Raw genomic sequence first — 19,909 nt, forward strand, 5'->3', positions numbered from 1 at the left:
GCCTAAAATTAACGTGAATATTGGTTTGGATATGTTATACATGTGATAGGTGGTCTATATGTGCACCTGCACTTTTGTGCTGTTGTAAAACACATCAGGGCAAGGAACAATAAAAAGCTTTCATAAAAAGCCAAATTTGACAAAGTCTGTTATAATATTAAACATGTACAGCTGACTTGTGTACGATGAAACTGTTTTGTGAATGTTTAACCAAAACAAAGAAAAAAGAGAGTGAGGTGTGCGTGAAGGGAATCAAGAATCTGTTTGGTTTAGAGGAAGTCATCTTTTTAAAGCCCGTTGCTTGGCGAGACGGGTCATAATATACAGCAGCAAGACGGATTTTAATATATAACATTGAATCTCCTGAGTCTACACATTTAGTTGGTGGCCATTTAGTTCGTCTGCATATTAAATGGACAACTTAATAAAGTACTTTAATCACATCTCACACGTCTCAAGCCCTGTGGAGTTCTAAAAAAAGAAACAAGTAATTAATGCTGTGACAGAGCTTCTACTGCTGTGAAAAACTAAACCTAGAGACTGTCATTGTCAAATAAAGGTGTACCTCAATGGCACATTATTTCTGGTTAAATCTTTGAGCCAGAACAAAATACACAGTAGTCACAGCATTGACAGAGTATTTTTTGCCTTGATTGTGAGGCTCTCCTGGGTTATACGAATGCTCTGTGTATGTGATTACAAAAATCTCCCCTGATTTTTTTATGCAACAGAAAATAATTAATTGTAACTAATTACAGCACTGCACTTGGTAACCCCCAATGGTACCCTCAGCCTGGGTGAAGATGACATGGGGTAATTTGTGACAATAGGTGTAGCACACACCCCCGCAGCCCCAACGCTCCCCCAAATGTTTCTCAACCTCATGGTAAAATGTGTAGAATAGCAGGAAATTAGCTCAGAGGTTCTTGAAAGTCGGGATAATCCTTGTCCGACAGGGACACTTAATTTTTTATAGTTAATAAAATAGATTTTGTTGCATTATTTGAGCTTAAAATTTACATTTAGGGGAATTTTATATGGGAAAATATTGGTTTTTGCCATGTCAGCTCTATGCCTGGAAATGCCCTTGTCCTGAGCAAAGCATCCCAATTTCAAACTCTCCAAAAGTGTAAAAAATTCTAAACACTGTCAATAATGGATACTAACTGAAAAAATGATTGTACTCCTGAGTGGCGCAGTGGTCTAAGGCACTGCATCGCAGTGCTAACTGTGCCACTAGAGATCCTGGTTTGTATCCAGGCTCTGTCGCAGCCGGCCGCGACCGGGAGACTCATGGGCGGCGCACAATTGGCCCAGCGTTGTCCAGGGTAGGGGAGGGAATGGCCGGCAGGGATGTAGCTCAGTTGATAGAGCATGGCGTTTGCAACGCCAGGGTTGTGGGTTCGATTTCCACGGGGGGCCAGTATATAAAAAAATAAAAATAAAAAAAAAAAATGTATTCACTAACTATAAGTCGCTCTGGATAAGAGCGTCTGCTAAATGACTAAAATGTAAATGTAGTTTCTTGCAACAGCCCTCTGACACTTTAAATAATATTTATCTCAAAACTGTGATGTGTCCGGAGATTTGGTCAACTCTGTCAGATTTGTCTAAAATCCTAAATGAATCACTAATGAGCAGGGTCAGCTATACCATAAGGACCCTTTATTCATGTCCTCATTATATGTAGTGCAACAAGACCACTCATGGTCTGTAAAGTTCTCTACTCCTTGCTCGGACCTTGCGGGAGCCCCGCGAAACCTCGCTACGCCACTGGACAATAGATACTCTACACTTTACAGTGCAGTGCAATTTTCAATGATTATCGTTTTAAATGTATTCTCCGTTTTTAATACACCACTTTGCCAGTGTCAGTAAAATATCCATTTTCATCACCCCTTCACATCATTGGACACAGTGATGTAAAACTGTTCTTTTTTTAACCACATGATGTCACCACAGCCCATATTTAAATTTTAATCTACAGTCCCATTGTCTGGCCTAATCCAAACTGGTGTATTGTTATGGTTACATTGACAGACGGACCTAGATATTTCCTGAATTTAGGGCAATGATAAACGAGTGTAGGCTAATTCCGACCAACAATGGAAATGCAGTATCCTGTGGCAAAAATTACCTGAGGAAATTACTAATGACTCCTCGCCTACTGACTATTCTGCTCCACATGTACAAACGTGATGCCAAATGCAGTTTCCACACTAGCCTACATTTTGTAAATCTATAAAACCGGCAAATACCAATTACTATGGCATGGCAAATATAGATTGCAGGACTGCTCACCCGCGACTTCACAAATGAATACCACGCCTCCCTATCCTGTGACTCCACCCCCGTGCACTGATGGCGCTGCGGAGATTGCGCCATAACGTTGCTATGCTGTTGCCTCTGCTGCAGCGAGCGAGCCTTGACAACGGACTCCGCAGTCCGCTGAGAAGTCAGAGACCGAGGAATCCAATTTCCCCCCCCAACATTTATGTCGCTCATACCCTCGCATTTACAAATCAAAGGAATTGTAAATATCATTCACTCGGTCTGAAATGCCTGCTGGTTCGCTGTAGCCAATGGTTGCTGTGTCTTGCGTGTGGATTATTCGTCGCCGAGTTAGTCAGAGATTCGAGCCAGGAGGGCCCGCAGTTGAATGTGTATGAAGCTGAAGGCTCGCAGTGATAAAGATGAGGTTTTGTCGGAGTTCGCAGCGGGTGAACTGAACTTGGATTTTCAGTCCCTCACCCTAAACTCATTTCCCACTGTAAGAAAACCATATTCCTTAAAAACTGGACGCCCCTGGAACTGTTTATGACGGTAAGATAATTTACCAACTAGCTAACAACCATTTTACTGAAAAGTAATAATGTAGCTTGCTAGCTAGCGTAGCTACTGTAGCTAACCTTAACTAGTTAGCTAGCTGGTTGTGCTAACTTTAGGTAACCTAGCTAGCTAGCTGTTTGCTCTGACATTTGCTCTCCATAAACCCAACCAAGACACAAATGTTTAGGTAACTACTTAGTTACATTTTTTAACTGTCCCATACTCAGGTCCATTAAATAATGTAGGCTATGCCTTTAAGTTATTATTGGAAATAAACTGTTCCCCTGAATCCACTAATGCTATTTCAGTGTAACAGTGGTCACAAGACTTCAGCTACACTTTTCTGTGTGGAAGCCAACTCTGAAGTTTTGACAGATGATGGAAGGAGAATTATGCTAACCGTATTTAGTAATCCAATTGTGGATGTTGTAGCTAGGCATTTAGCTAAATATTTATATTTTAATTACGCAGTAAGTTAACCTTTGCAGAAATAGCCTAAAACGGAGCCTATAAAATATCATAGGTAGTATCCAGTTACAGTATCCATGGCCACAATATGAATGTACTGACAGCTGCATCAGTCTTGTAACTTGCTGGTCATTTTGAAACGAGGAGGAATTACTTTTCGTCAAGGGTTTCCTTTCTGTTATATTACTGAAGGCTGTTTCAAGTGAGTAAACCGATAACTATTTTGTATTTTCTGAATTTGGACATAATAATGTAGCTAATGTGGTCAGCTTTTAAAATGACGTAATCCTCAGACATGTCATATTCGTGGTCGTGGAAGCCCATCGTTCGAGAGAGTAGCTACCAGGACTGATTTCAACCTGCGAGCTCACTACATGAAAGCAAATTGATTTCCACGTCTTCTTTGGTATCATGGCGGTACGCAAACAAATGTTATGGGTGTATGCCGCCACTTTGAATTCCACGTCAGCTCAATTCAGTTTTTTTTTATTGAATGAGTTTAGTTGGTCTGAGCCTATATCACTACTCTCTCGTCGCCAAAGTGTGCTGGTTGGCTTTGTCATGTTCCCAAATCTCATTCAATCAAACCAATTCTTCCCTAGGACGTTTTATGATAGGCTTCTGGTTAGACTGAAGAGGACCTCTGCACTTTCACATGTCCTCATTTCATTCACCTAATATGGCCCCCATAGATAGCTACTTTGCTTCACATAGCTTAATCCTACTGGAGAGGGCCATGTCAGGATTCAGCGATAAATCAGATTCATGCCTACAAGGCTGTCTGTGTCAGGAGAGAGGACTCTGTCTACACTAGAATAAAACCTGTTTTAGGGGACTCAGCTGTTAATGGAGAAATTACCTGTGGAGAGAGGCCTGGCTTAATGGGTTGTGCACCTGAACCAGGCGTCCCTGATTTTGAAGTGGTGGAGTTTGGTGTTGGGACGGGGAGAGAGGATTTCAGGTGCTGGAACAATTGGGATAGACTGCACCTGATAACATGCGCATTGGTGAAGCCACTGAGATGGATGGGACCCAGCTAGCTAATCTACTATGAGGTAGGCTACTGCTGGGATGACAGTAACAAAGCTAAAAAGGCTGTATTCGTAGTCATATTATGCTCACACAATGATTTTTAATGTTGATTTGTCGACTGCAATGGGAACGCCATATTCTTAGTGCATGTGCATCCCATTCTCATCCTTGTTTGTTTATCATTAGTGACTATACACCTACACTACATTACCAAAAGTATGTGGACACCTGCTCGTCGAACATCTCATTCTAAAATCATGGGCATTAATATGGAGTTGGTCCCCCCTTTGCTGCTATAACAGCCTCCACTCTTCTGGGAAGGCTTTCCACTAGATGGTGGATCATTGCTGCGGGGACTTGCTTCCATTCAGGCACAAGAGCATTAGTGAGGTCGGGCACTGATGTTGGGTGATTAGGCCTGGCTCGCAGTCGGCGTTCCAATTTATCCAGAAGGTGTTTGTTGAGGTCAGGGCTCTGTGCAGGGAAGTCAAGTTCTAACACACCGATCTCGACAAACCATTTCTGTATGGACCTCGCTTTGTGCACGGGGACATTGTCATGCTGAAACAGGAAAGGGTCTTCCCTAAACTGTTGCCACAAAGTTGGAAGCACAGAATCGTCTAGAATGTCATTGTAGGCTGTAGAGTTAAGATTTCCCTTCACTGGACCTAAGGGGCCTAGCCCGAACCATGAAATTTAGACCAGTATTCCTCCTTCACCAAACTTTACAGTTGGTATTATGCATTGGGGCAGGTAGCGTTCTCCTGGCATCCTCCAAACCCAGCTTTGTCCGTCGGACTGCCAGATGGTTAAGCGTGATTCATCACTCCAGAGAACGCGTTTTCACTGCTCCAGAGTCCAATGGCGGCAAGCTTTACACCACTCCAGCCGACGCTTGGCATTGCACATGGTGATCTTAGGCTTGTGTGGGGCTGCTTGGCCATGGAAACCCATTTCATGAAGCTCCCGACGAACAGTTATTGTGCTGATGTTGCTTCCAGAGGCAGTTTGGAACTCGGTAGTGAGTGTTTTCAACTGAGGACAGACGATTTTTACGCGCTTCAGCACTCGGCAGTCCCGTTCTGTGAGCTTGTGTGGCCTACCACTTCGCGGCTGAGCCTTTGTTGCTCCTAGATGTTTCCAATTCACAATAATAGCACTTACTGTTGACCGGGGCATATCTAGCAGGGCAGAAATTTGACGAACTGACTTGTTGGAAAGGTTGTGTCCTATGACGGTGCCACTTTGAAAGTCACTGAGCTCTTCAGTAAGGCCATTCTACTGCCAGTGTTTGTGTATGGAGATTGCATGGCTGTGTGCTTGATTTTATACACCTGTCAGCAACGGGTGTGGCAGAAATAGCCGAATCCACTACTTTGAAGGGGTGTCCACATACCTTTGTATATACAGTGTACAGTGCCTTGCAAAAGTATTCATCCCCCTTGGAATGTTTCCTATTTTGTTGCATTACAACCTGTAGGCCTAATTTTACATCGATTTTTATTTGGATTTCATGTAATGGACATACACAATATAGTCCAAATAGGTGATTTGAAATGGAAAAAAATAACTTGTTTCAAAAAATTATAAAAAATGTATAACGAAAAGTGGTGTGTGCATATGTATTCACCCCCTTTGCTATGAAGCCCCTAAAATAATGTCTGGTGTAACCAATTACCTTCAGAAGTCACATAATTAGTTAAAGTCCACCTGTGTGCAATCTAAGTGTCACATGATCTCAGTGTGTATATATACACTTGTTCTGAAAGGGGCACCACCAAGGAGCTCTCCAAACAGGTCAGGGACAAAGTTGTGGAGAAGTACAGATCAGGGTTGGGTTATACAAAAATATCAGAAACTTTGAACATCCCACGGAGCACCATTTTAAATCCATTATAAAAAAATTGAAAGAGTATGGCACCACAACAAACCTGCCTAGAGAGGGCTGCCTACCAAAACTCACGGACCAGGCAAGGAGGGCATTAATCAGAGAGGCAACAAAGAGACCAAAGATAACCCTGAAGGAGCTGCAGAGCTCCACAGCGGAGATTGGAGTATCTGTCCATAGGACCACTTTAAGCCGTACACTCCACAGAGCTGGGCTTTACGGAAGAGTGGCCAGAAAAAATCCATTGCTTAAAGAAAAAAATAAGCAAACACGTTTGGTGTTCGCCAAAAGCCATGTGGGAGACTCCCCAAACATATGGAAGAAGGTACTCTGGTCAGATGAGACTAAAATTGAGCTTTTTGGCCATCAAGGAAAACACTATGTCTGGCGCAAACCCAACACCTCTCATCACCCCGAGAACACCATCCCCACAGTGAAGCATGGTGGTGGCAGCATCATGCTGTGGGGATGTTTTTCATCGGCAGGGACTGGGAAACTGGTCAGAATTGAAGGAATGATGGATGGCGCTAAATACAGGGAAATTCTTGAGGGAAACCTGTTTCAGTCTTCCAGAGATTTGAGACTGGAATGGAGGTTCACCTTCCAGCAGGACAATGACCCTAGGTATACTGCTAAAGCAACACTCGAGTGGTTTAAGGGGAAACATTGAAATGTCTTGGAATGGCCTAGTCAAAGCCCAGACCTCAATCCAATTGAGAATCTGTGGTATGACTTAAAGATTGCTGTACACCAGCGGAACCCATCCAACTTGAAAGAGCTGGAGCAGTTTTGCCTTGAAGAATGGGCAAAAATTCCAGTGGCTAGATGTTTCAAGCTTATAGAGACATACCCCAAGAGACTTGCAGCTGTAATTGCTGCAAAAGGTGGCTCTACAAAGTATTGACTTTGCGGGTGGGGGTTTTTCAGTTTTTTGTCGTATTTCTTGTTTCACAATAAAAAATATTTTGCATCTTGAAAGTGGTAGGCATGTTGTGTAAATCAAATGATACAAACCCCCCAAAAATCAATTTTAATTCCAGGTTGTAAGACAACAAAATAGGAAAAATGCCAAGGGGGGTGAATTCTTTCGCATGCCACTGTATGTGTTGGTGTCAGATAAACTTGGGATGGTAAGCAATGTCTTCTTGGCCCACCTCTTGTGGATGATCTAGGTGCAACGATCAGTCAATGCATTTGGCTACTCTGAGAGGGCAGCAGTTCCAAGATTGATGGCTGTGTTGACTTGGCTCAGGAGTACCTCAGACACCTCTTAGCTTTTACAGTTTCTCTCTGGTTAGTAAGCCCCTGCACTGAAAGCCACACACACACTTGGTGTTCCAGCAGTGTTGTCATGTGTGCAGGTCTAGGGCACCATGTCAGCACCCCTTGCAGAGACGGCCTCTGTGGCAATCCATAAGAGTGCCGGTCGGCCAGCCATGCGGATATCAGACACATTTCAGCAAATCTCCAAAAAGCAAAACACAGCTGTGTTTACACTCCTATCTCTCCCAGCCTCACGACTCTGAACCAAAGGTGTTTTGGTTAATCTTTTAATTTCCTAATTCAGTGATCGCTGAATTGCCAGCTAAAATGAATGGTATTCATCAGCTAAGGCACAATGGTGCACAGGAATGAGCAGGGCTCTAAAATGCGACAATTTTGGTCGCATATGAATTTAGATAATTTGCTGTGCGACCTGACATTTTTTATTTTGGGAGCACCAGTGCGATTTGGAAAAAATCACCCAGATAATTGTTGTAATGATAGGCTTCTCTGTGCAGTTGGTTCTAGGCTTGGGCGATATAACGGAATATTTGGAAATAGCCACGGGATGGTTTTTCAATACAGTCAATACCTTTTGAAACAACTTCTTTGAAGTTTTTCAATGCATTTAAATATTTGTAGCTTTTTAATTAAAAACCTGCAGTCAACTTGTGCAATGCGTTAGGAGATAAAGCAGATTGCGTTCTTTTATTCACCTGTCACATTATTTTACATTATGAAGCTTACATCGTTCCCCAGAGCCAGTCACGTGTTTGTTTGTAAATAGCACAACGGGTGTCATTTTATATTGAAAGTCGACAGTGTTTTTTTGCTTCAATAACAGAAGTGCAACGCTATTTGGCTGGCAGCCACACAAGTTATTAAGCTTACAATGAAAAAGCAAGGTATTTTTGGCAAAAACGATGCATGGCAGTCATATTTTTAATGTTTAGGCAGATCATGGAAAGAATTTAGCCAGCTACATTTCCTAATGTTTTGCTTAAAGTTAATCTTGCATTTTACTGGAGGCTTGCTACACCGAGAAAAGTAGCTACATACAGTTGAAGTTGGAAGTTTACATACACTTAGGTTGGAGTCATTAAAAGTTGTCTTTCAACCACTCCACAAATGTCTTGTTAACAAACTATAGTTTTGGCAAGTCGGTTAGGACATCTACTTTGTGCATGACACAAGTAATTTTTCCAACAATTGTTTACAGACAGATTATTTCACTTATAATTCACTGTATCACAATTCCAGTGGGTCAGAAGTTTACATACACATGTACATATTACTTCAACTACCTCAACTAGCCGGTGCCCCCGCACATTGACTCTGCACCGGTACCCCCCTGTATATATAGCCTCCCTACTGTTATTTTATTTTACTTCTGCTCTTTTTTTCTCAACACTTTTTTGTTTTATTTTACTTTTTTATTAAAAATAAATGCACTGTTGGTTAAGGGCTGTAAGTAAGCATTTCACTGTAATGTCTGCACCTGTTGTATTCGGCGCATGTGGCCAATAAAATGTGATTTGATTTGACTGTGCCTTTAAACAGCTTGGAAAATTCCAGAAAATGTATGTCATGGCTTTAGAAGCTTCTGATAGGCTAATTGACATCATTTGAGTCAATTGGAGGTGTACCTGTGGATGTATTTCAAGGCCTACCTCCAAACTCGGTGCCTCTTTGCTTGACATCATGGGAAAATCAAAAGAAATCAGCCAAGACCTCAGTAAACAAATTGTAGACCTCCACAAGTCTGGTTCATCCTTGGGAGCAATTTCCAAATGCCTGAAGGTACCACGTTCATCTGTACAAACAATAGTATGCAGGTATAAACACCATGGGACCACGCAGCCGTCATACCGCTCAGGAAGGAGACGCGTTCTGTCTCCTAGAGATGAACGTACTTTAGTGCAAAAAGTGCAAATCAATCCCAGAACAACAGCAAAGGACCTTGTGAAGATGCTGGAGGAAACAGGTACAAAAGTATCTATATCCACAGTAAAAAGAGTCCAATATCTACATAACCTGAAAGGCTGCACAGCAAGGAAGAAGCCACTGCTCCAAAACCGCCATAAAAAAGCCTGACTACGGTTTGCAACTGCACATGGGGACAAAGATCGTACTTTTTGGAGAAATGTCCTCTGGTCTGATGAAACAAAAATAGAACTGTTTGGCCATAATGACCATCGTTATGTTTGGAGGAAAAAGTGGGGTGCTTGCAAGCTGAAGAACACCATCCCAATTGTGAAGCACGCGGGTGTCAGCATCATGCTGTGGGGGTGCTTTGCTGCAGGAAGGACTGGTGTGTGTGTGTGTATGTGTATATATATACAGTGGGGAGAACAAGTATTTGATACACTGACGATTTTGCAGGTTTTCCTACTTACAAAGCATGTAGAGGTCTGTAATTTTTATCATAGATACACTTCAACTGTGAGAGACGGAATCTAAAACAAAAATCCAGAAAATCACATTGTATGATTTTTAAGTAATTAATTTGCATTTTATTGCATGACATAAGTATTTGATACATCAGAAAAGCAGAAGTTAATATTTGGTACAGAAACCTTTATTTGCAATTACAGAGATCATACATTTCCTGTAGGTCTTGACCAGGTTTGCACACACTGCAGCAGGGATTTTGGCCCACTCCTCCATACAGACCTTCTCCAGATCCTTCAGGTTTCGGGGCTGTCGCTGGGCAATACGGACTTTCAGCTCCCTCCAAAGATTTTCTATTGGGTTCAGGTCTGGAGACTGGCTAGGCCACTCCAGGACCTTGAGATGCTTCTTACGGAGCCACTCCTTAGTTGCCCTGGCTGTGTGTTTCGGGTCGTTGTCATGCTGGAAGACCCAGCCATGACCCATCTTCAATGCTCTTACTGAGGGAAGGAGGTTGTTGGCCAAGATCTCGCAATACATGGCCCCATCCATCCTCCCCTCAATACGGTGCAGTCGTCCTGTCCCCTTTGCAGAAAAGCATCCCCAAAGAATGATGTTTCCACCTCCATGCTTCATGGTTGGGATGGTGTTCTTGGGGTTGTACTCATCCTTCTTCTTCCTCCAAACACGGCGAGTGGAGTTTTGACCATAAAGCTCTATTTTTGTCTCATCAGACCACATGACCTTCTCCCATTCCTCCTCTGGATCATCCAGATGGTAATTGGCAAACTTCAGACGGGCCTGGACATGCGCTGGCTTGAGCAGGGGGACCTTGCGTGCGCTGCAGGATTTTAATCCATGACGGCGTAGTGTGTTACTAATGATTTTATTTGAGACTGTGGTCCCAGCTCTCTTCAGGTCATTGACCAGGTCCTGCCGTGTAGTTCTGGGCTGATCCCTCACCTTCCTCATGATCATTGATGCCCCACGAGGTGAGATCTTGCATGGAGCCCCATACCGAGGGTGATTGACCGTCATCTTGAACTTCTTCCATTTTCTAATAATTGCGCCAACAGTTGTTGCCTTCTCACCAAGCTGCTTGCCTATTGTCCTGTAGCCCATCCCAGCCTTGTGCAGGTCTACAATTTTATCCCTGATGTCCTTACACAGCTCTCTGGTCTTGGCCATTGTGGAGAGGTTGGAGTCTGTTTGAGTGTGTGGACAGGTGTCTTTTAAACAGGTAATGAGTGGAGAACAGGAGGGCTTCTTAAAGAAAAACTAACAGGTCTGTGAGAGCCGGAATTCTTACTGGTTGGTAGGTGATGAAATACTTATGTCATGCAATAAAATGCAAATTAATTACTTAAAAATCATACAATGTGATTTTCTGGATTTTTGTTTTAGATTCAGTCTCTCACAGTTGAAGTGTACCTATGATCAAAATTACAGACCTCTACATGCATTTTTAAGTAGGAATACCTGCAAAATCGGCAGTGTATCAAATACTTGTTCTCCCCACTGTATATATAATACTTTTTTAAAGGCGGATTGGAAATGATGCAGACCACAGGAGGCTGCTAAGGGGAGAACGGCTCATAATAATGTCCGGAACGGTGCTAATGGAATGGTATCAAACACCTGGAAACCATGTGTTTGATAACATTCCACTGATTCTGCACCAGTCATTACCACATGCACCCCCCCCCCAATGAAGGTACCACCAACCTCTTGTGACACAGACTATTACATTGATAGAGGCAACAATCTATATGCAATATTGAAGCTGATTTTCCCCCACCCCATCACAAAAGAAAACGGTAAAAAAAGAAACGTTCATACATGGAGCATGGTGTAATAGCTTTATGCTCTAAAACACAAGTGTGGTGGTGGGGAAATGTCTCTGTTGAACCGTCCAGTCCTTTCATTCAAAACCTATTGTTAGGGCACAGTCCTGTTGTCTCTTCACACTGTATGGCTGCATAACAAATGTGTTGAAATTGCGTTTTTGCCTGCATGATAATGATATTGGTTACTTGGCTATTGTAAGGATTGGTAGAGGGAGGGAGCTGAAGGAGCTGCTAACCTCCTGCTGTCAAGGAAATTAACCTGCTCACTGCTCTACTCCCAGGTTGACAAATTGTGATTAAACAGTTTGACATGTACCATTTAGTTCTATTTCCAGTCAATGATTCATCAGGGGGAACCACAGGGATAAGAGAGTATTGCCTCATGACAGACACACCACTAGTTGGCAAATGAGAGAATGAGATGAAAGTGATGCAATTACCTATGAAATCTGTGTGTGTGTGATTACCATTGCCAGCTCTGTGGGAAGTCTCATTCTGGCACACCTTTTGTGTAAAGTCTTGCCCTGAAAGATGGACTGTGTTGTGTTTGCCTAGATTGGGATACATAGTGAGTAAAAAAGAAAAAGAAAGTTTGGAGACAGTATTTCATAGTGAAGAGACAATTTGTCAACCCCAGTCCAGTGGTTCCACTGACCATGGTGAGGATGCCTGTTGCCCAGCTACGCCCAGTGCACTGCCCACTATGCTACGCCATAAGAAAGGTGATCTGCTCCAGCTGTGAGGGTTCATATTGGGTACTACAGACAATTTGACTCACACATCATCACATCATTCAGGTCAGATTAAGAGATTACGTGCCCTGTGGGCTGCCTGCTGTAACATTATGGTGCTCTGGATCATGGCTGAGGTTGCTGTGGCTTGGAAGATAAAACAGGTAAGAACATTAAAGGATTAATGCTCTGTGGTGATTACTGTATGGGGATGGTTAGGTCCTAATACTGGGCTAACAACTGGGGAAAGAAGAGAGCATGTCATCATCCATGCATATGAAAATGGGAGTGAGGAGAAGCTTTCTTACATTCCTGTTATAGTGCATCAGAAAGCTAAGAAGAAGTATAGTCATGATTCCACATGAGACCATAGAGAACATGGTTAGGCTTAGAATTGATTTACAGAGGGTGGTTACTCTTTCTGAGGTCTTTGTGCTGTAAATCAACATTGAGTTGGACAGCAGGCTGTGGCTGCGTCCCAAATTGCACCCTATTGGCCCTGGTCAAAATAGGTAATAGGCTAGTCTCAAATGGCACCCTATGTTCGTATCAAGGGACGTTGCACAACATGAGAGCTAGTAAGTCTCGGGGCTATCTTCTATCCAATGAACTTGATCTGCTTTGTCATGGCTTTGATGTACACACACTGTAAAGCTCTCCTCAAGGTCTGTCCTGTTAAGCGAGGCCTACATGTTATTGATGTCTATATCAGATGTTTAATGTCCTGAAAACAGCAGGATTTTGTCAAAACAAAGGCCAGAACACACCCAGAACTGTGGAAAACTCAGGTGGAGTTTTGTCCAGCAACTGCAATGGTTCTGAATATGTTAGGGAGAGGAAACTTTACATTTGCAAACATAAGGGTCAGATGGACTTGACTGATTCGAAAGGTTGGGGTGAAAGGGACCTTTTTATTTCAACCAGGACTCTTACCGCTGTTTGTGACATTGCAGGTTAACCTTTATTCACAAACCGGAGGTCAGGTCATGGTCCTTCCTTCACTTGGTCGCCTAAAGAAGCAAGGCAATGCTCTCTACTTTTCGAATGGCAAACCTGTGACTGCTTTCTTCCTAATGAAATTAAATCGGTCTGTCTTCCCTTAAAAATAAAACATAGGCCTCATCTCCTAAAGTTCATCCAACCCCTGACGTATCTGGCATGTTGCTCTTGCGCGTTTTTCCAAAAACATCTTCTGCTGTGCTTGTTGTGACTTGCCAACTCCCTCCCTCCCTCCCCAGCCGTCAGTCCCCCACACCTCTCTCCAACCTCACCTCAGACCCCAGGTATTATGGAGAGACTTCAGAACAGAGTAAGCCTATCTCCTGTAGCTCAATCAGTGCTGCTTGTGTAACCTGAGCCGCTAAAGAAGTGGTTACCAAACTTTTTTGACCCACGACCCCATTTTGATATACAAAAAAAATGTGTGACCCTACCATGTCTGTTGATTACATCACTTTCTTTACAATGTTTACTTTTTTAATTGGGGCTATGACGGTCTATTACAAATCAGTCTGTGACATTATTTCAATCTGAAGGAAGTATGGTTTGAAGTGAATGAAATGGATCAGAAAGATATTTGGAAGTTCAGAAGATCATCAGGCAATAATTTGGTATGATTTTCTGTGTAGAAAATATAATCATTCATCTTTTTCCCCCAGTCTGATTTAGTGCCTGGTCTTGTCCACTTTGTTCTAATAAGTCCTTGTGTGCATTGTAGAGAGAAACAGCAGACCTTTACGTGTTCCTCAGTCAGTTAGTAATTAAGTCATAATATTTGTGTAACTTAAATCGTTAGAAAGATGGAGCCACATTTGTAGGAAGAAAACAGAAACCGCTCTGTTTATTACAGTCGCATCTAGCGGCTACCGGAGGTTACTGACATATGAACCAATTGCCAAAAAATGTTTCTCTCGCAACCCCATTTTCAACTAAGGCAACCCCTCGCGACCCCTAGTTTGGGAAACGCTGCGCTAAAGACAAGCTCTTAACCATATCGATGTACAGCGTCATACTCCGCAAGAATTCCAGTCCTCTGGCTGCTGCCTCTCTCTCCAGACTGGAATAGACCGGAGCAGACTGAAATACTACACCATTCATGAGCCTTTACCAAACATGCTGTTTGACAGTTGACAAATATCGAGGAATTTTGGAATGTGAGCAATTTACAAACAGTTTTTAGTCTTTATCCGAAGTGTGTTTTAATTGGACACGAGTTGAGGAAACGAAAATTCAATCTATGTCCAAATTAAATAAGGATACGCTGCAATCCAAAAATAAGGCTTTAGTGCCTTAAGTGCTTTCCCCTTCAATACCCTGCTGTCAGACTTGTTTTCTTTCCCCCTTTCATTGGAACCCTGAATTCCTGTCTACGTTCAACCTGTTCTAGAGGCAGTTGTTTGAAAATTATATTTTTTCTCTCCATAACTTCCCTCAGTATACGTATTTGTGGTGATGGTGCCAAATGTAGCCAGGGGCTGTGAAAATGTCAGGCCTTGTCAGGTGTGTGTGTGGCAGGGAGAGGGGATCTAGTGACAAGTTCCTATGGACATGGTTTTCTAGTGGATGTGTTCACATGAGGAAGCTTGAGAAACGCCCTCTGCACCACCTCCCGCACTTTTCTCTGTTAATATGCCTGCTTGGCTTGCCTTTGCTTTGCGGAACCCGCCCTCCATTCACAGCCAAACGAGAAAAGGAGAGCAAGCATTTATGGTCCTGTAATAACTCTAACCATGGTCTCACTGTGTTACTACAGAATGTGTGTAGTGTCATTTGTGCTTGCGAGCTTTGCTTATGTACCTTGGTAGCTGCCCCACTTTACAGAATAGTATACTCATGCGCCATCATCTGCTTTCAAGGTTGTTGATTGTAAAAGCTCTGGTAATGGGATCTTTTATTCTTTGAGTTCATAGTAGAGCTGGGCGATATGGACAAAAAGTATCGCAAATAATGTAACTATTTTGCTCAACAATGAACACAGCGATTTATTATAAAAATATTTTTACTGCACTGTTACTTTTTATTAGCGGCAGGGCTCAAGACAATTTTTTTTCTCCCAGTGCCAAGTAAGACAACTGAGATTTGTAGCCTATGATTAACAAAGTAAGCTATTTAATCTAACATATCCAGGGAATGCATGATTTATATTTTGATGTGCAACCTGTCAAAATACAACAGAATTATCTGATTCCTTTTTGGCTCCTAAGATATGAATTTGCTGACATCTTTGTGCAGATTGGCCTAGGTTATATTATTCACCTGAGAAAGTGGGAACTCAAAACACTTAGCTGGATTGCTAACTCTAAATATGATCTTGTTGCTAGATGGCCATTTAGGCTAATTGGCAGCAGCTACTCTTCCTGGGATCCAGCAAAATTAAGGCAGTTTTACAATTTTAAAAACATTACAATACATTCACAACAGATTTCACAATGCGTTGTGTGTGCCCTCAGGCCCCTACTCTACTACCACATATCTACAACACAAAATCCATGTGTACGTGTGTGTATAGTGCGTATGTTATCGTGTGTGTGTGTATGCATGTCTGTGCCTATGTTTGTGTTGCTTCACATTTTACTGCTTGCATGAGTTACTTGATGTGGAATAGAGTTCCATGTAGTCATGGCTCTATGTTGTACTGTGCGCCTCCCATAGTCTGCTCTGGACTTTGGGATTGTGAAGAGACCTTTGGTGGCATGTCTTGTGGGGTATGCATGGGTGTCCGACCTGTGTGCCTGTAGTTCAAACAGTCAGCTCGGCGCATTCAACATGTCAATACATCTCACAAATACAAGTAGTGATGAAGTCGATCTCTCCTCCACTTTGAGCCAGGGGAGATTTACATGCATATTATTAATGTTAGCTCTCTGTGTGCATCCAAGGGCCAGCCGTGCTGCCCTGTTCTGAGCCAATTGCATTTTCATAAGTCCCTCTTTGTGGCACCTGACCACACGACTGAACAGTAGTCCAGGTGTGACAACTAGGGCCTGTAGGACCTGCCTTGTTGATAGTGCTGTTAACAAGGCAGAGCAGCGCTTTATTATACAATACAAACTTCTCCCCATCTTAGCTACTGTTGTATCAATATGTTTTGACCATGACAGTTTACAATCCAGGGTTACTCCAAGCAGTTTAGTCACCTCAACTTGCTCAATTTCCACATGATTTATTACAAGATGTAGTTGGGGTTTTAAGGTTTAGTTAATGATTTGTCCCAAATACGATGCTTTTAGTTTTGGAAATAATTAGGACTAACTTATTCCTTGCCCCCCATTCTGAAACTAACTGCAGCTCTTTAAGTGTTCCAGTCATTTCAGTCGCTATATTAGCTGACATGTTGAGTCATCTGCATACATAGACACACTGGCTTTACCCAAAGCCAGTGGCATGTAGTTAGTAAAGATTGAAAAAGCAAGGGGCCTAGACAGCTGCCCTGGGGAATTCCTGATTCTACCTGGATTATGTTGGAGAGGCTTCTATTAAATAACACCCTCTGTGTTCTGTAAGACATCTAACTCTGTATCCACAATATAGCAGGTGGAGTAAAGCCATAACACATACGTTTTTCCAGCAGCAGACTATGATTGATAATGTCAAAAGCCGCACTGAAGTCTAACAAAACAGCCCCCACAATCTTTTTTCATCAATTTCTCTCAGCCAGTCATAAGTCATTTGTGTAAGTGCTGTGCTTGTTGAATGTCCTTCCCTATAAGCATGTTGGAAGTCTGTCCGTTTGTTTACTGTAGAATAGCATTGTATCTGGTCAAACACAATGTTCCAAAAGTTTACTAAGGGTTGGTAACACACTGATTTGATCGGCTATTTGAGCCAGTAAAAGGGGCTTTACTATTCTTAGGTAGCGGAATGACTTTTGCTTCCCTCCAGGCCTGAGGGGGCACACTTTCTAGTAGGCTTAAATTGAAGATATGGCAAATAGGAGTGGCAATATCGTCCGCTATTATCCTCAGTAATTTTCCATCCAAGTTGTCAGACCCCAGTGGCTTGTCATTGTTGATAGACAACAATAATGTTTTCACCTCTTCCCCACTCGCTTGTCTAGTTTGGTCAGATATACTTGGATGTATAGTGTCAGCGTTTGTTGCTGGCATGTCATGCCTAAGTTTGCCAATCTTGCCAATGAAAAAATTATTAAAGTAGTTGGCAATATCAGTTGGTTTTGTGATGAATGAGCCATCTGATTCAATGAATGATGGCGCTGAGTTTGCCTTTTCCCCAAAAATGTCATTGAATGTGCTCCAAAGCTTTTTTTAAACTATTTTTACTATCATTCTTTGTCATTTATCTTTGTTTCATAGTGTAGTTTCTTATTTTTATTCAGTTTAGTCACATTATTTCTCAATTTGCAGTACGTTTGCCAATCGGTTGTGCAGCCAGACTTATTTGCCATTCCTTTGGTCTCAACCCTCTCAACCATACAATTGTTCAATTCCTCATCGAATAGTTTTTAGTCATTTTCTTAATGGATGCATGCTTATTAGTAACTGGGAAAAGCAATTTCATAAATATGTCAAGTGCAGTGTCTGGTTGCTCCACATTACACACAAGGGACCAACAAATATTCTTTCTTCACACATCAACAACATAGGAATCACAACAAAATGCATTGTATGACCTCTTATACACTATATTAGGCCCAGCCTTTGGAGCTTTGGTTTTCCTATTTTGCAATGTGAGCTTGAAGCAGTATAATTGTGATTTTGTTTTTACTTGGGATTTCACCATCATCTGTTCAACAATTCAGATCCAGGTCAAGCTGCAACAAATGCCTACAGACATTTCCATGAAAATCTGATGAAAAAGCAGATTACTCCATCATGCACTGGACGGAAAACGTCAGAATTAAGTTCACAAAATGCAAGGGAGTATGTGGACGCAGGCGAAGAACAAGGCAGAGAGGAAACAATAGACTGAAACTGGGGCCAGATTCGCTGAGCTATTTAAATATCTATATTTCATGCCCATAGACATGGCTGTAGTGGACCCTATACATAATATTTTACTGGGGACAGCAAAACATGTTTTTACTAGGGTTGGGCGATATTTGGGGAGGCCTTTTCTACAATATGCTACTCCAAATATCGTGATATCCGATATCGTTTTGCACTGTTAATGATTAAATGTTTCCAGACTGTGCAATTTTTGTGCTTATTTACAATATTAGTCCCGTTCTCATTAAATAATCTTAATGTGTTGAAAAAATAAGCCTTAGTTAATTCATTTAGATGTCATTTTCAACATTTGATACAGCCTAACCGATAACTGCAGTTTTGATTTGTACATTTCAAATAGAGAATAGTCTTGCTACACATCACGATATATCGTCTTGGACTTCACGATATATCGTCAATGTCAAATCACGATATTCGATTTAATCATATATCGGCACAATCCTAGTTTTTACCTTCTGGAAGAATATGGGTGTGCTGGATGATGGAATACTAAGAAATATTCAGCTTAAAGTTGATGTACTGAAAGCACTTAAAGACATAGGCCAACTACCTGCTAAAATCTCATCAGGGTTTTCTAATTTCAATGCACAAGAATGGACATGCGTTTACTCCTATTTGTGCAGGATGCCGATTATGATTGATGGACCCATTTTGTCAAAGCCTGTACAATCTTATGTACAAGATGTATCACAATGGATTGAGTTGGAGAGGCTCATCGCCACTTGCAGAAATGCGTTTTGGACTATGGTCCAGTATATGGTTTCTGGTGCTTTCCATTTGAGCGAGCAAATTGTTTCATAGGTAAACAGAAGACCAACGATCACAGCATCTCAGTTCAGTTAATGAGAGAGGTTTTAACTGCCCAAGAGGTTAAGAGCATGGTCTGGCCAACTGACTTTGATGATATGAGAAATTTGTTAGCAGGCGGTCATGAGAGATGACATAGCCTACATGTACGTCCTGATGGTACCAAGTACTTCCATGCCATTGATCAGAGTGAGAATAAGGATCTGACTAGTGTTGAATTTGCGGTGAGTTCATGTTTGTCATAAGTGAATATAGTAATGATCTGTATAGTGTCTTCACATTAATGTATCCAAACAAGGATCTCACCATTGTACAGCTGACAGAACAACATGAAAAGGTTGACATGCTGGGAGAGGTTATAAGCACTGACCAAAGTAGAAGTTTACGCTCATCATGTGTACTTGCAAAGTGGTTCGCCACTGACAGACAGACGAGCCTTCCACGCATTCAACCAGATGCGGAGCTAACACCAGGCATAGTAACACAGTTGTTATCTTGTGATGTGCTTGTTGGTTGAAAAAACACATTTCTCATGTCTTGGCCCGTGTAAATTGTTTCCTGAAACATCAGAATCAATATCATTTCAAGCCCCCTGTTGAGATTTTGGGCAAGGCATTGGAATCTGTATCAGAGACGCAGTTTATTCCAGTTCAGAGAATTAGTAAGCGTTGTGCATATTGCCGGTAT

The 19,909-nt window shown here is 42.0% G+C and overlaps 1 protein-coding gene across 3 annotated transcripts in view; it reads left to right on the forward strand.

Moving 5' to 3' along the window:
• Positions 1–2,405: 2,405 nt before the first annotated feature.
• Positions 2,406–19,909, forward strand: part of LOC121536692 (tyrosine-protein phosphatase non-receptor type 4-like) — a 91,574-nt gene continuing 74,070 nt past the window's right edge. For all 3 annotated transcript variants that reach the window (XM_041844135.2, XM_041844134.2, XM_041844136.2), the window contains exon 1: positions 2,406–2,823. The gene's annotated coding sequence lies outside the window, so the exon portion shown is untranslated. The remainder of the gene's footprint in view (positions 2,824–19,909) is intronic.

This window comes from Coregonus clupeaformis, chromosome 23 (genome assembly GCF_020615455.1).
Source record: "Coregonus clupeaformis isolate EN_2021a chromosome 23, ASM2061545v1, whole genome shotgun sequence".
NCBI lineage: Eukaryota > Metazoa > Chordata > Actinopteri > Salmoniformes > Salmonidae > Coregonus > Coregonus clupeaformis.